A 16,097-nucleotide genomic window follows, 5' to 3' on the forward strand; every position below is an offset into this window, starting at 1 on the left:
AGCCCTATGGAAAAGTGGCCAGACTGTTTGTTACACGGATCTCCAATCCTGTATCTTCTCACTGGGCGGGTCCTCCTGACATGGATCTCCAGCAGTCTCCCACCAGGGCTGAGCCAGTAGCAGCTCTGCAAGTCCTTGGGTCAGAGGTCCCAGTGGAAGGTGAGGGTTGCCATATTTGCTGTCCCACATTCCTTGCCCTTGCTGTCTCCAGGCTCTAGAGAGTCTGCAGGGACAAGGGGCTCGTCTGGACTCCCAGCACCAAGCACCAACCTCAAAGAAAAGTGGGTGGCCTGTTCTCCATGCAGGTCCCAGTCCTCGCTTTTCCTCACTGGACAGAGCTGCCCAACCTGGGACTCCAGCACAACCACCCTGCCCCTACCTGACTACTTCAATCAGAGGCAGCCCAGTATTTCTCCGAGGAGAAAATCCAAGAGTTAATCCACAACCCTACTGCCACTGCACTTGTAGGGGTACCACCTAACAACCCTCAGACTGGGGAAGTAACAAAGGACCCAGTCACTATGCTGGCACCTCCAGCACACAGCAACCACCAAAGATGAGTCTAGCCCCTCTTCCCTGGGAATCCCGAACCCCCACTCATCACCAGGAAGCACAATAAAAGAATACAGAAGCTGACAGGCAAAATAGGCAGTATAAAAAAGAATCTAACTGACCTAACAGAGCTGAAAAACACACTACAGGAATTTCACAATGCTATCACAAGCATTGACAGCAGAATATACGAGGCTGAGGAAAGAATCTCAGAACCTGAAGACTGGCTCTCTGAAATAAGACAGCCAGACAAAAATAAACACAAAAACAAGAAAAAGAATAAATAAAACCTCCAATAAATATGAGATTATGTAAAGAGGCCAAGTTTACGAATCATTGGCATCCCTGAAAGGAACAGAAAGAAAGCAAACAACTTGGAAAGCATATTTTAGGATATTGTTCATTAAAACGTCCACAAACTTGCTAAGGAAGCCAACGGTCAAATTCAGGAAATACAGAGAACCCTTTAAAGATTCTACACAAGGAGATCATCCTCACTTGTGCTTTTCAGCTCTGCCATTCCCACTTAGGGATAATCTTCTTGGATAGAAGTGTAGCATGTATTTCAGTGCTATCATCCCCATTTGGGGATGATCTCTTCGTATACAATTTTGCAGGAGTTCTCTGTATTGAAATGAAAGAAAAAAATGTTAAAGGCAGCCAGAGAGACAGATCACATTAACTACAAAAGGAAGCACATCAGACTAACAGCACACCTTTCAGAAGAAACCCTACAAGCCAGAAGAGATTGGGGGCTTATATACAACATTCTTAAAGAAAAGAAGTTCCAACCAAGAATTTCATATCTGGTCAAACTAAACTTCATAAGCAAAGCAAAAATAAGATCATTTTCATACAAGCAAATCCTAAGGAAATTTATTATCACCAGACCTGCCTTTCAAGACCTCCTGAAAGTAGCACTAAATATCAAAAGGAAACACCATTACCAGCCAATACAAAAACATACTTAAGTACACAGACCAGTAACACTATAAAGCAACCACACAAACAAGTTTGCATAATAACTAGCTAACATCATCATGGCAGTATCAAATCCACATATATCAATATTAACTTTGAATGTAAATGAGCCAAATGCCCTAATTAACAGGCACAGAGTGGAAAGCTGGATAAAGAACCAAGAACCAATGGTATATTGTCTTCAAGAGACCCATCTCACATGACATGATACCCATAGGCTCAAACTAAGATGACAGAAAAGTCTACCAAGTAAATGGAAAACAGAAAAAAGCAAGAGTTGCAGTCCTCATTTCAGACAAAATAGACTTTAAAGCAACGAAGATCAAAAAAGACAAAAAAGAGCATTACATAACGGTAAAGGGTCAGACTTGACAAGAACACCTAACTATCCTAAATATATATGCAACCAACACAGGATCACCTAGATTCATAAAGCAAGTGCTCAGAGCCATTCAAAGTGACAGACTCACACACAATAATAGTGGGAGACTTTAACTTCTCACTGGCAATGTTAGAAAGATCATCAAGGCAGAAAATTAACAGAGATGTTTAGGTTTTGAATGCAGCACTGGATCAAATGGACCTGATAGACATCTACATAACTCTCCACCAAAAATCAACAGAATTTCATCACCAAATGGCACATACTCTAAAATCTACCACATAATCAGACATAAAACAATCCTCAGCAAATACAAAAGAACTGAAATCATACCAAATACTCTCTTGGACTACAGGGCCATGAAATTGAAAATCAAGATCAAGAAAATTGCTCAAAACCATACGATTTTATTAAAATTAAATAACCTGCTCCCGAATGACTTTTGGGTAAATAATTAAATAAATAATTTAAATAATAATTAAACATTAACCAAGAAATTATTTGAAACTAATGAAAACAAAGATACAACATACCAGAATCTTTGGGACACAGTTAATGCAGTGTTAAGAGGCAAATTTATAGCACTCAACACCCACATCAAAAAGTCAGAAATATCCCAATGTGACAACCTAACATCCCAACTAAAAGAACTAGATAACCAAGAGGAAACCAAGCCCAAAAAAAGCAGAAGACAAGAAATAGCCAAAATCAGAGCTGAACTGAAGGAGATTGAAACATGCAAAGCCGCTCAAAATAGTAACATATCCAGGAGTTTGTTTTCTGAAAAAAATAAATAAATAAAATAGACCACTAGCTATAATAATAAAAAAGAAAAGAGATAAAATTCAAATAAACAATTTGAAACAACAAAGAAGATATTAATACTGAACCCACAGAACTATAAATAACCATCAGAGACTGTTATGAACACTTCTGTGCACACAAATTAGAAAATCTAGAAGAAATGGATAAACTCCTGGACACATACACCCTCCCAAGACTGAACCAGGAAGAAATTGAATCGCTGCACAGACCAACAACAAGCCTTGACATTGAATCAGTAATAAACAGCTTATCAACCAAAAAAAAGATCAGAGAGATTCACAGCTGAATTATACCAGATGTATAAAGAAGAGCTGGTACCATTCCTACAGAAACTATTCCAAAAAATTGAGAAGGAGGGACTCTTCCTCAACTTATGACTGTGAGGTCAGCATCATCCTTATATCAAAACATGGCAGAGACATGGCGAGACAAAACAAAAATACAGACAAACAAATGCGGAGAGAATTAATTCACCACAACAAATCCAGCACTACAAGAATTGCTAAAAGGAGCTCTAAATCTTGAAACAAATCCTCAAAATACACCAAAATAGAAGCTCCTTAAAGCATGAATTTCATAGGACCTATATAACAATAACACAGTGAAAAAGAAACCAAGGTATTCAGGTAACAACTAGCACAATGAATAGATGAGTACCTCATATCTCAATACTAGCATTGAATGTAAATGCCTAAATGCTCTGCTTAAAGGATACAGAATGACAGAATGGATAAGAATTCGCCAACCAAGTTTCTGCTATCCTCAGGAGACTCACCTAACACTTAGGGACTCACACAAACTTAAGGTAAAGGGTGGAAAAAGATATTCCATGGAAATGGACACCAAAAGTGAGCAGGAGTAGCTATTTTCATATCAGGCAAAACTAACTTTAAAGAAACAGCAGTTTAAAAAGACAAAGAAGGGCATTATAAAATGATAAAACAACTAGTTCAACAGGAAAATGTCTTAATTTTAAATATATATGCACCCAACACTGGAGCTCGCAAATTTATAAAACACTTACTAGTAGACCTAAGACATGAGATAGATGACAACACAGCAAAAGTGTAGGACTTTAATACTCCACTGAGAGCACTAGACAAGTATCAAGACAGAAAGTCAACAAAGAAACAATGGACTTAAACTATGCCCTACAACAAATGGACTTAACAGATATTTACAGAACGTTCTACCAAACAACTACAGAATATACATTCTATTCATCAGCACACGGAACATTCTCCAAGTTAGACCATATGATAGGGCACAAAACAAGTCTCAGTAAATTTCAGAAAATCGAAATTATATCAAGAACCCTCTCAGACCACAGTGGGATAAAATTGAAAATCAACTCCAAAAGGAACCCTCTAAGCCATGCATATACACGGAAATTAAACAACCTGCTCCTGAATGATCCTTGGATCAACAATGAAATCAAGATAAAAATTAAAACATTCTTTGAACTGAATGATAATAGTGACACAACCTTTCAAAGCCTCTGGGATATAGCAAAAGCAGTGTTAAAATGAAAGTTCATAGCATTAAATGCCTATATTTAAAAGTCTGAAAGAGCACAAACAGACGATTTAAGGTCACACCTTATGTAACTGGAGAAACAAGAACAATCCAAACCCAAACCCAGCAGAATAAAAGGAATAATGAAGATCAGAGCAGAACTAAATGAAATTAAAACAACAAAAAATACCAAACAGAAATGAAAAAAAAAAACTGTCTTTGTTGAAAAGATAAATAAAATTGATAGACCATTAGTGAGACTAACCAAGAAAAGAAGAGAGAAGATGCAAATAAGCTCAACTAGAAAAGAAACAAAAGATATTACAACTGATACCACATAAATACAAAAGACTATTCAAGGCTACGATGAACACCTTTACATGCAAAAATAGAAAACTATTTTTCTATATATATCCATATATAGAATGGATATATATAGAAATATATATAGAATATATCCTGGAAATATATATAGAATATATCCTGGAAATATATTCCTTGAAATATACAACCCTACTAGGTTAAACCAGGAAGGTATAGAATCTCTGAAAAGACCAATAATAAGCAGTGGGATTGAAATGGTAATTTTGAAATTGTCAAAAAAAGAAAGTCCAGGACCAGAAAGGTTGACAGCTGAATTCTATCAAACATTCAAAGAAGAATTGGTACCAATCCCATCCTATTGACACTATTCCAAAAGATAGAGAAAAGGGGAATCCTTTCTAAATCATTCTATGAAGCCAGTATCACCCTAATACCAAAACCAGGGAAGGACATAACAAGAAAAGAAAACTACAGACCACTATCCCTGATGAATATAGATTCAAAAATCCTCAACAAAATACTAGCAAACCAAATCCAACAACACAGCAAGAAGATAATCCATCATAATCAAGTGGGTTTCATACCAGGGATGCAGGGATGGTTTACCATACATAAGTCAATAAACATGATACACCACATAAATATAATTTAAAACAAAAGTCACACGATCATCTCAATAGGCACAGAAGAAGCATTTGACAAAAATCCAGCATCCCTTTATGACTAAAACCCTCAGCAAAATTGGCATAGAAGGGACATACCTTAAGTTAATAATAGCCATTTAATACAAACCCACAGCCAACGTTATACTGAATGGGGAAAAGTTGAAAGCATTCCTCCTGAGAACTGGAACAAGATAAGGATGGGCATTTTTCACCACTTCTATTCAACATAGTACTGGAAGTTCTAGCCAGAATAATCAGACAAGAGAAAGAAATAAAGGGCATCCAAACTGGTAAAGAGGAAGTCAAACTGTCACTGTTTGCTGTTGATATGATTGTATACCCAGAAAACCCTGAAGACTCATCCAAAAAAGTTCTTGGAACTGGGAAATGAATTCAGTAAAGTTTCAGTACACAAAATTAATGTTCACATATCTGTAGCTCTCCTATACACCATCAGTGACCAAGCTGAGAATTAAATCAAGACCTCAAACCCCTTCACAATGGCTGCAAAAAATAAAATAAAATACTTAGGAATATGCCTAACCAAGGAGGTGAAAGACCACTACAAGGAAAACTACAAAACAATATTGAAAGAAATCACCAGTGACACAAACAAATGGAAACACATCCCATGCTCATAAATGGGTAGAATCAATATTGTGAAAATGATCATACTGCCAAAAGCAGTCTACAAATTCAATGCAATTCCCCTCAAAATGGCACCATCATTCTTCACATAACTAGAAAAAACAATACTAAAATAAATGTGGGACCAATAAAGAGCCCACATAGCCAAAGCAAGACTAATAAAAACCAAACAAAACAAAAAAACAAACAACAACAGCAACAAAAGAACCACACATATCTGGAGGCATCACATTACCAGACTTCAAATTATACTTTACGACCATAGTCACCAAAACAGCATAATACTGGTATAAAAATAAGCACATAGACCAATGGAACAGAATACAGAACCCAGAAATAAACCCAAATAGCTACAGCCAACTGATACTCGATGAAGCTAACAAAAACACAAAGTGGGGAAAGTACACCTTATTGAACAAATGTTGCTGGGATAATTGGCAAACCACATGTAGAAGAATGAAACTGAATCCTCATGTCTCATCTTATACAAAAGTTAACTCAAGATAGATCAAAGAATTAAATCTAAGACCCAAAACCATAAAGATTTTAGAAGATAACATCAGATAAACCCTTCTAGACATTGGCTTAGGCAAAGAGTTCATTACCAAGAACCCAAAAACAAATGCAAAAAAATTGAAGATAAACAGATGGGACTTAATTAAACTAAAAAGCTTGTACACATCAAAAGAAATTATCAGCAGAGTTAAGGGACAACCCACAGAGTGGGAGAAGATCTTCACAATCTTTACATTTGAAAAAGGACTAATATACAGAATCCAGTTCTTCAAAGAACTCAAACAAATCAGCAAGAAGAAAACAAACAATCCCATCAAAAAGTGGGCTAAGGACATGAATAGACAATTCTCAAAAGAAGATACGCAAATGGCCAACAAATATATGAAAAATGCTCAACATCATTAATTATCAGAAAAATGCAAATCAAAACCACAATGTGATACCATCTTACTCCTGCAAGAATTGACATAATCAAAAAATTTAAAAACCAGTAGATGTTGGAATGGATGTGGTGAAAAGGGAACACTTTTACACTGCTGGTAAGAATGTAAACTAGTACAACCACTACAGAAAACAGTATGGAGTTTCCTTAAAGAACAAAAAGTAGATCTACCATTTGATCCAGCAATTCCACTACTAGGTAACTACCCAGAGGAAAAGAAGCCATTATATTAAAAAGATACTTGCACACACATGTTTATAGCAGCACAATTTGCAATTGCAAAAATATGGAAACAACCCAAATGCCCATCAATCAATGAATGGATAAAGAAAATGTTATATATATATATATATATATATATATACACACACACACACACACACACACACACACACCATGGAATACTACTCAGCCATAAAAATAGATGAGATAATGACATCTGCAGCAACCTGAATGGAATTGGAGACTATTATTCTAAATGAAGTAACTCAGAAATGGAAAACCAAACATTGTATGTTCTCACTCATATGTGAGAGCTAAGCTATGAGGATGTAAAGGCATAAGATTGATACATTGGACTTTGGAGACTCTGGAGAAAGGGTCAGGGATGGTGAGGGATAAAAGACTACACATTGGGTACAGTGTACACTGCTCAGGTGATGGGTGCACCAAAATCTCAGAAATCACCAATAAAGAACTAATGTAACCAAACATCACCAGTTCTCCAAAAACCTATAGAAATAAAAAAAATTTTGTAAAAGGAAAAGAAATCCACATGATTATCTCAATAGAGACATAATAGGCTTTCAATAAAATTCAAAACCCCTTCATGTTAAAAACTCTCAATAAACTAGTTATTAAAGGAATACACCTCAAAATAACAAGAGCCATTTATGACAAACCCACAGCCAACATCACACTGAATAGGCAAAAGCTGGAAGCACTCCCCTTGAAAAGCAGCACAAGTCAAGGATGTCCCCTCTCACCACCCCTGTTCAACATAGTATGGGAAGTCCTGGTCAGAACAGTAAGTCAAGAGAAAGAAATGAAAGTCATCAAATAGAAAGAGGGGAAGTTGAACTATCCCTTTTGGCAGACGACATGATCTTATACCTAGAAAACCCCATAGTCTCAGACCAAAAGCTTCTTAAGCTTCAGCAAAGTCTTGGCATACAAAATCAATGTAGTAACATCACCAGCATCCGTATAAAACAAGAGTCAAACCAAGAGCCAAATCAGGAATGCAATCCCATTCACAATTGCCACAAAAAGAATAAAATACCTAGGAACACAACTAACCAGAAAAGTGAAAGATCTCTACAAGGAGAGCTACAAAAAAGCTACAAGGAGCTGCTCAAGAAAAATCAAAGATGACACAAACAATTGGAAAAACATTCTATGCTCATGGATAGGAAGAATCAATATCGTTAAAATGGCCATACTGCCCAAAGCAATGTATAGATTCAATGCTATTCATATCAAACTACTAAGGACATTCTTAACAGATCTAGAAAAAAACTACTTAAAACTTCATATGGAACCAAAAAACAGCCTGAATAGCCAGGGCAATCCTAAGCGAAAAGAAGAAAGCTGGAGGCATCACGTTACCAGACTTCAAACAGTATTACAGGGCTACAATAACAAAACAACATGATACTGGTACAAAAACAGACACATAGACCAACGTAACAGAATAGAGAGCCGAGAAATAAGGTTGCACACTTACAACCATCTGATCTTTGACAAAGCTGACAAAAACAAGCAATGGGGAAAAGACTCCCTATTCAACAAATGGCACTGGGATAACTGACTAGCCACGCAGAAGATTGAAACTGGACCCCTTCCTTACACCATATACAAAAATCAGCTCATGATGGTTTAGACTGAAGTGTAAAACCCAAAACTATAAAAGCACTGGAAGACAACCTAGGAACTACCATTCTGGAAATAGGAATGGGCAAAGATTTCATGGCAAAAATGCCAAAAGCAATTGCAACAAAAGCAAAAATTGGTAAATGAGACCTAATTAAACTTAAAAGCTTCTGCACAGCAAAATAAACATACATCAACACAGTAAACAGACAACCTATAGAATGGGAGAAAATATTTGCAAACTGTGCATGTGACAAAAGTCTAATATTCAGCATCTATAAGGAACTTAAACAAGTTTACCAAAAAAAAAAAAAAATTCCATTACAAAGTGGGCAAAGGACATGAACACACTTTTCAAAAGAAGACATACATGCAGCCAACAAGCATGTGAAGAAAAGCTCAACATCACTGATCATTAGAGCAATACAAATCAAAACACAATGAGATGCCTTCTCATACCAGTCAGAATGGCTATTACTAAAAAGTCAAAAGGTAACAGATGCTGGCAAACTTGTGGAGAAAATGGAATGCTTATTCACTGTTGAGTTCATTAGTTCAACCATCGCGGAAAACAGTGTGGCAATTTCTCAAAGAGCTAAATCCAGAGATACTACTCAACCCAGCAATCCCATTACTGGGTATATGCCCAAAGGAATATAAATCATTCTATCATAAATACACATGCACATATATATTCACTGCAACACTATTCACAATAACAAAGACATGGAATCAATTAACATACCCATCAATGGTCAACTAGATAAAGAAAATATGGTACATATACACTGTGGAATACTATGCAGCCATAAAAAAGAAAAAGATCATGTTCTTCACAGGAACTCATATAGTGCTGGAGATCATTATTCTTAGCAAACTAACACAGAAACAGAAAACCAATTACCACATGTTCTCACTTATAAGTGGGAGCTAAATGATGAAAATACAAGGATGCATGGAGGGAAACAACAGACTCTGGCACCTACCTGACGGTGAGGAGTGGCATGAGGGAGAGGATCAGGAAGCATAACTAATGAATAGTAGGTTTAACACCTGGGTAGCAAAATAATCTGTACAACAAACCCCAGTGACACAGTTTACCTATATAAAAAATTTGCACATATACCCCTAAACATAAAATAAAAGTTAAAAAAAGATTTGGTCATTCTAATTGTGACTGTGTAGTAAATAATACTACTCCAAATTGAAATCAATAAATATTATCTAAGAGATGCAATCACTCAAGAAAGATTGTCTAATTTGTTGTTACTCTTGATTAAACACAATTTATGTGAAAATATTGAATATAAAAAATACTTAGTGACTATTCTGAAATTAAGGGAAGGCAAATTATGTAAAACAAATCCACAATAATTTCCAAAAAAAATAAAGAAATCTATGTTTATTCTATTGGTAATGAAGCTATTTCCCCATGTTAGATTCTAAAAGTTTCATACATGTTTAGATTTTCAATCCATTGAGAAATCCATTTTTGTGGTGTGAAGTAAGGGTCTTTCCTTCATACGAATATAAAAATGACCCGTTTAAGCAAAACATTTCTTCTCCGTTGCGTTTAAACTATGTTATAAATCTTGTGAACATACATGTGTTGATCCGTTTCTGGATTCTCGATTCCATTATTCTATTTACAGATGCACCAATAATACCATGCTGAACTAGTCCACATCTATTAATGATAGGTTTTCATATCTGGTGGTTTCGTTTTATTCTTCCTCGCTGTGATTGCTCTGAATATTCTTATGCTTTTGCAGTCCCAATATAATTTTTAGAATTGACTTGTCAGGCCGGGCACAGTGGCTCATGCCTGAAATCTCAGCACTTTGGTAAAATTTAAAGGTCAATCTCCCTAATGAACATAAACAAAAATTTTTATTATATATTATAAAATTGAATCCAGTGATAAAATACATTGCTATGATCAAGTTTGGTTTACTCTGAATTCAAAGGTGATATGATATTTTTCAAAATTATTTAATTATTATATCAAAGTTTTGATAGCTTTAGTTTCATGAATACTCTCTCATCCTATGATATATTTAACATATTTTTAAAGAAAATACCGGCCGGGCGCGGTGGCTCAAGCCTGTAATCCCAGCACTTTGGGAGGCCGAGACGGGTGGATCACAAGGTCAGGAGATCGAGACCATCCTGGTTAACACGGTGAAACCCCGTCTCTACTAAAAAAATACAAAAAACTAGCCGGGCGAGGTGGCAGGCGCCTGTAGTCCCAGCTACTCGGGAGGCTGAGCCAGGAGAATGGTGTAAACCCGGGAGGCGGAGCTTGCAGTGAGCTGAGATCTGGCCACTGCACTCCAGCCTGGGCGACAGAGCTAGACTCCGTCTCAAAAAAAAAAAAAAAAAAAGAAAATACCTTAATGTGGCTGGGTGTGGTGGCTCATGCCTGTAATCCCAGCATTTTGGAAGGCCAAGGCGGGCTGAGTACTAGAGGCCAGGGGTTCAACGCCAACCTGGCCAACATGGTAAAATTCTATCTCTACAAAAAACACACAAACCAACAAACAAACAAACAAAAAACCTTAATATGAACTTAATAAATATTGCATTCATTATAATAATAAAAATTAACTTTTTGTCAAGAAAAATCAATTTGTCATCAATTATTTGAATGGGTAAACATCAAGGAAAAATGAGAAAAGAGGTATAAATTAGAAAAAGTCTATGAGAATCTCAATAAATGAATTAGGATGAAGGTTAAAATTCTATACCTCTTTGTAATAAGAAAAACATTTCTAGCAGACCAGGAATAGAAGAACCCATCCTTAGTATATGAAACAAAATCTTATAGCAAACATCATATTTAGTGGTGAAATATTAAAAGTTTTCCTCCTTAGAGTGGCAATAAAACAAGAACACCTGTTGTCATCACTTACATTCAACACTGTAATGAAAGTGCCAGCCAGTGAAATAAAGTAGCAAAAATAAATAAAAGGTAAAAGCACTAGAAGTGAAAAAATAAGAGATTTATTATTTGCTTATGACACTGTTATGTATTGAAAAGATTAAAATAATCTATACACATCTGTTAGAAATAGTAAGTGTATTAGGAAAGTTCACTGGATAAAAGGTCAATACACAAAAATCAATCAGTATTAAAATTTGAGAAAAAAAAGATACTTTTTATGATAGCATCAAATACCTAAGAACAAATCTAACAAAACACGTGCAAGAGCCCTATACAGAAAGCTATCAGACATTATTAAGAGAAATTAAGGAGGATCAAAATAAATGGAGGGATATGACATGTTAATTGAAAAACTCAATATTATAAAGACGTCAATTAGTTGCAGATTGGTATATTTTGACCCCTATGAAAACTTCAGCAGATTTTATGTAGAAACTGACAAGTCAATTCTTTTTTTTTTTTTTAAACGGAGTCTTGCTCTGTCGCCCAGGCTGGAGTGCAGTGACATGATTTTGGCTCACTGCAACCTCTGCCTCCCGGGTTCAAGCGATTCTCGTGTCTCAGCCTCCCGCATAGTTGGAATTACAGGCGCCTCCCACCACGCCTGGCTAATTTTTGTATTTTTAATAGAGATGAGGTTTCATCATGTTAGCCAGGCGGGTCTCAAACTCCTGACCTCAAGTGATCCACTCACCTTGGCCTCCCAAAATGCTGGGATTACAGGCATGAGCCACCACACCCAGCCACATTAAGGCATTTTCTTTAAAAATATGTTAAATATATCATAGGACAAGAGAGTACTCATGAAACTAAAGCTATCCAAACTTTGATATAATAAATTAAATGAATTTCAAAAATATCATATCACCTTTGAATCCATAGAAGAAACCAAACTTGATCATGACAACTGTTCACTTTATTACTGGATTCAATTTTATAATAAATAATAAAAATTTTTGAGGGCAGATGGACCGACTGATGGTAGGGACGGGAGGCGAGCAAGATGGCGCAGACGCAGGGCACCAGGAGGAAAGTCTGTTACTACTACGATGGGGATATTGGAAATCACTACTACGGACAAGGCCACCCAATGAAGCCTCACCGAATCCGCCTGACTCATAATTTGCTGCTCAGCTATGGTCTCTAGCAAAAAATGGAAATCTATCGCCCTCACAAAGCCAATGCTGAGGAGATGACCAAGTACCATAGCGACAACTACATTAAATTCTTGCGCTCCATCCGTCCAGATAACATGTCGGAGTACAGCAAGCAGATGCAGAGATTCAGCCTTGGTGAGGACTGTCCAGTATTCGACGGCCTGTTTGAGTTCTGTCAGTTGTCTACTGGTGGTTCTGTGGCAAGTGCTGTGAAACTTAATAAGCAGCAGACGGACATCGCTGTGAATTGCGCTGAGGGCCTGCACCATGCAAAGAAGTCTGAGGCATCTGGCTTCTGTTACGTCAATAATACCGTCTTGGCCATTCTGGAACTGCTAAAGCATCACCAAAGGGTGCTGTATATTGACATTGATATTCACCATGGCGACGGCGTGGAAGAGGCCTTCTATACCACAGACCGAGTCATGACTGTGTCCTTTCATAAGTATAGAGAGTACTTCCCAGGATCTGGGGACCTGCGGGATATCGGGGCTGGCAAAGGCAAGTATTATGCTGTTAACTACTCGCTCCGAGATGGGATTGATGACGAGTCCTGTGAGGCCGTTTTCAAGCCGGTCAGGTCCAAAGTAACGGAGATGTTCCAGCCTAGCTCAGTGGTCTTACAGTGTGGCTCAGACTCCCTGTCTGGGGATCGGTTAGGTTGCTTCAATCTAACCATCAAAGGGCACGCCAAGTGTGTGGAATTTGTCAAGAGCTTTAACCTGCCTATGCTGATGCTGGGAGGAGGTGGTTACACCATTCGTAATGTTGCCCGGTGCTGGACATACTAGACAGCTGTGGCCCTGGATACGGAGATCCCTAATGAGCTTCCATACAACGACTACTTTGAATACTTTGGACCAGATTTCAAGCTCCACATCAGTCCTTCCAATATGACTAACCAGAACACGAATGAGTACCTGGAGAAGATCAAACAGCGACTGTTTGAGAACCTTAGAATGCTGCCGCACGCACCTGGGGTCCAAATGCAGGCGATTCCTGAGGACGCCATCCCTGAGGAGAGTGGCGATGAGGACGAAGAAGACTCTGACAAGCGCATCTCGATCTGCTCCTCTGACAAACGAATTGCCTGTGAGGAAGAGTTCTCCGATTCTGAAGAGGAAGGAGAGGGGGGCCGCAAGAATTCTTCCAACTTCAAAAAAGCCAAGAGAGTCAAAACAGAGGATGAAAAAGAGAAAGACCCAGAGGAGAAGAAAGAAGTCACAGAAGAGGAGAAAACCAAGGAGGAAAAGCCAGAAGCCAAAGGGGTCAAGGAAGAGGTCAAGTTGGCCTGAACAGACCTCTCTAGCTCTGGCTTCCTGCTGAGTCCCTCGCCTTTCTCCCCCAACCCCTCAGATTTTATATTTTCTATTTCTCTGTGTATTTATATAAAAATGTATTAAATATAAATATCCCCAGGGACAGAAACCAAGGCCCTGAGCCCAGGGAAGCTGTGCTGGGTGAGCTCTTCCAGGGGCCGCGTTGCCACCCATTCTTCCCCAGTTCTTAACTTTGAACCATAAAGGGTGCCAGGTCTGGGTGAAAGGGATGCTTTTATGCAACCATAAGACAAAATCCTGAAATGCGAAGTGCCTGCTTAGTAGCTTTGGAAAGGTGCCCTTATTGAACATTCTAGAAGGGGTGGCTGGGTCTTCAAGGATCTCCTATTCTTTTCAGGCTCCTAAGATAACATCAGCCATTTTTAGATTGGTTCTGTCTTCATACCTTCCCACTGGCCTCAAGTGAGCCACGAAACACTGCCTGCTCCCTGTCTTCTCCTAATTCTGCAGGTGGAGATCGCCAGTCTAGTTTCCTTTTTGAGATATTATTTTCATTTTTGTGAGCCTCTTTGTAATAAAATGGTACATTTCTATATAAAAAATAAAAATAATAATTTTTATTTTCATCCATTAGGGAGATTGGCCTTTTTCTTATTATGTCCTTGTCAGATTTTCTCATAAGTATTATTATAATCACATAAAATGAGTTCAGAACCATTCCTTCCTTTCTTATCCTCTGGAAGAATTTGTGTGACACTGATGTTATTTTTCTCTTAAATGTTTTGAAAAATTTACTATCATCTGAGGCTAAATTATTCTTTGTGGGAAAGTTTTTAATTACAAATTTGATTTCTTTAATAGATATAATATTATTCAAATGTTATACTTGTGATAGTTTTCATAAATTGTGTGTTTTTTTTTTTGTTTGTTTGTTTTTTTTTGACGGTTTTCTTTTTTTTTTTTTAATTATACTTTAAGTTCTAGGGTACATGTGCACAACGTGCAGGTTTGTTACATAGGTATACTTGTGCCATGTTGGTGTGCTGCACCCATCAACTCGTCAGCACCCATCAACTCGTCATTTACATGAGGTATAACTCCCAGTGCAATCGCTCCCCCCCTCCCCTCCCCATAATAGGCCCCAGTGTGTGATGTTCCCCTTCCCGAGTCCAAGTGATCTCATTGTTCAGTTCCCACCTATGAGTGAGAACATGCGGTGTTTGGTTTTCTGTTCTTGCGATAGTTTGCTGAGAATGATGGTTTCCAGCTGCATCCATGTCCCTACAAAGGACACTAACTCATCCTTTTTTATGGCTGCATAGTATTCCATGGTGTATATGTGCCACATTTTCTTAATTCAGTCTGTCACTGATGGACATTTGAGTTGATTCCAAGTCTTTGTTATTGTGAATAGTGCCGCAATAAACATATGTGTGCATGTGTCTTTATAGCAGCATGATTTATAATCTTTTGGGTATATACCCAGTAATGGAATGGCTGGGTCATATGGTATTTCTAGTTCTAGATCCTTGAGGAATCGCCATACTGTTTTCCACAATGGTTGAACCAGTTTACAATCCCACCAACAGTGTAAAAGTGTTCCTATTTCTCCACATCCTCTCCAGCACCTGTTGTTTCCTGACTTTTTAATGATTGCCATTCTAACTGGTGTGAGATGGTATCTCATTGTGGTTTTGATTTGCATTTCTCTGATGACCAGTGATGACCAGCATTTTTTTCATGTGCCTGTTGGCTGTATGCATGTCTTCTTTTGAGAAATGTCTGTTCATATCCTTTGTCCACTTTTTGATGGGGTTGTTTGTTTTTTTCTCGTAAATTTGTTTGAGTTCTTTGTAGATTCTGGATATTCGCCGTTTGTCAGATGAGTAGATTGAAAAAATTTTCTCCCATTCTGTAGGTTGCTTGTTCACTCTGGTGGTAGTTTCTTTTGCTGTGCAGAAGCTCTTCAGTTTAATTAGATCCCATTTGTAAAT

The 16,097-nt window shown here is 37.6% G+C and overlaps 2 pseudogenes across 2 annotated transcripts; both read left to right on the forward strand.

The window, feature by feature from the left end:
- Positions 1–12,669: 12,669 nt before the first annotated feature.
- Positions 12,670–14,118, forward strand: LOC112616213 (annotated as a pseudogene). The gene has a single exon (XR_003117594.1). The product of XR_003117594.1 is annotated as a histone deacetylase 1 pseudogene (transcript).
- LOC112616214 lies at positions 13,192–14,678 on the forward strand (annotated as a pseudogene). The gene has a single exon (XR_003117595.1). The product of XR_003117595.1 is annotated as a histone deacetylase 1 pseudogene (transcript).
- The last annotated feature ends 1,419 nt before the right edge of the window (positions 14,679–16,097 follow it).

Source organism: Theropithecus gelada, chromosome X (genome assembly GCF_003255815.1).
Source record: "Theropithecus gelada isolate Dixy chromosome X, Tgel_1.0, whole genome shotgun sequence".
Classification (NCBI taxonomy): domain Eukaryota; kingdom Metazoa; phylum Chordata; class Mammalia; order Primates; family Cercopithecidae; genus Theropithecus; species Theropithecus gelada.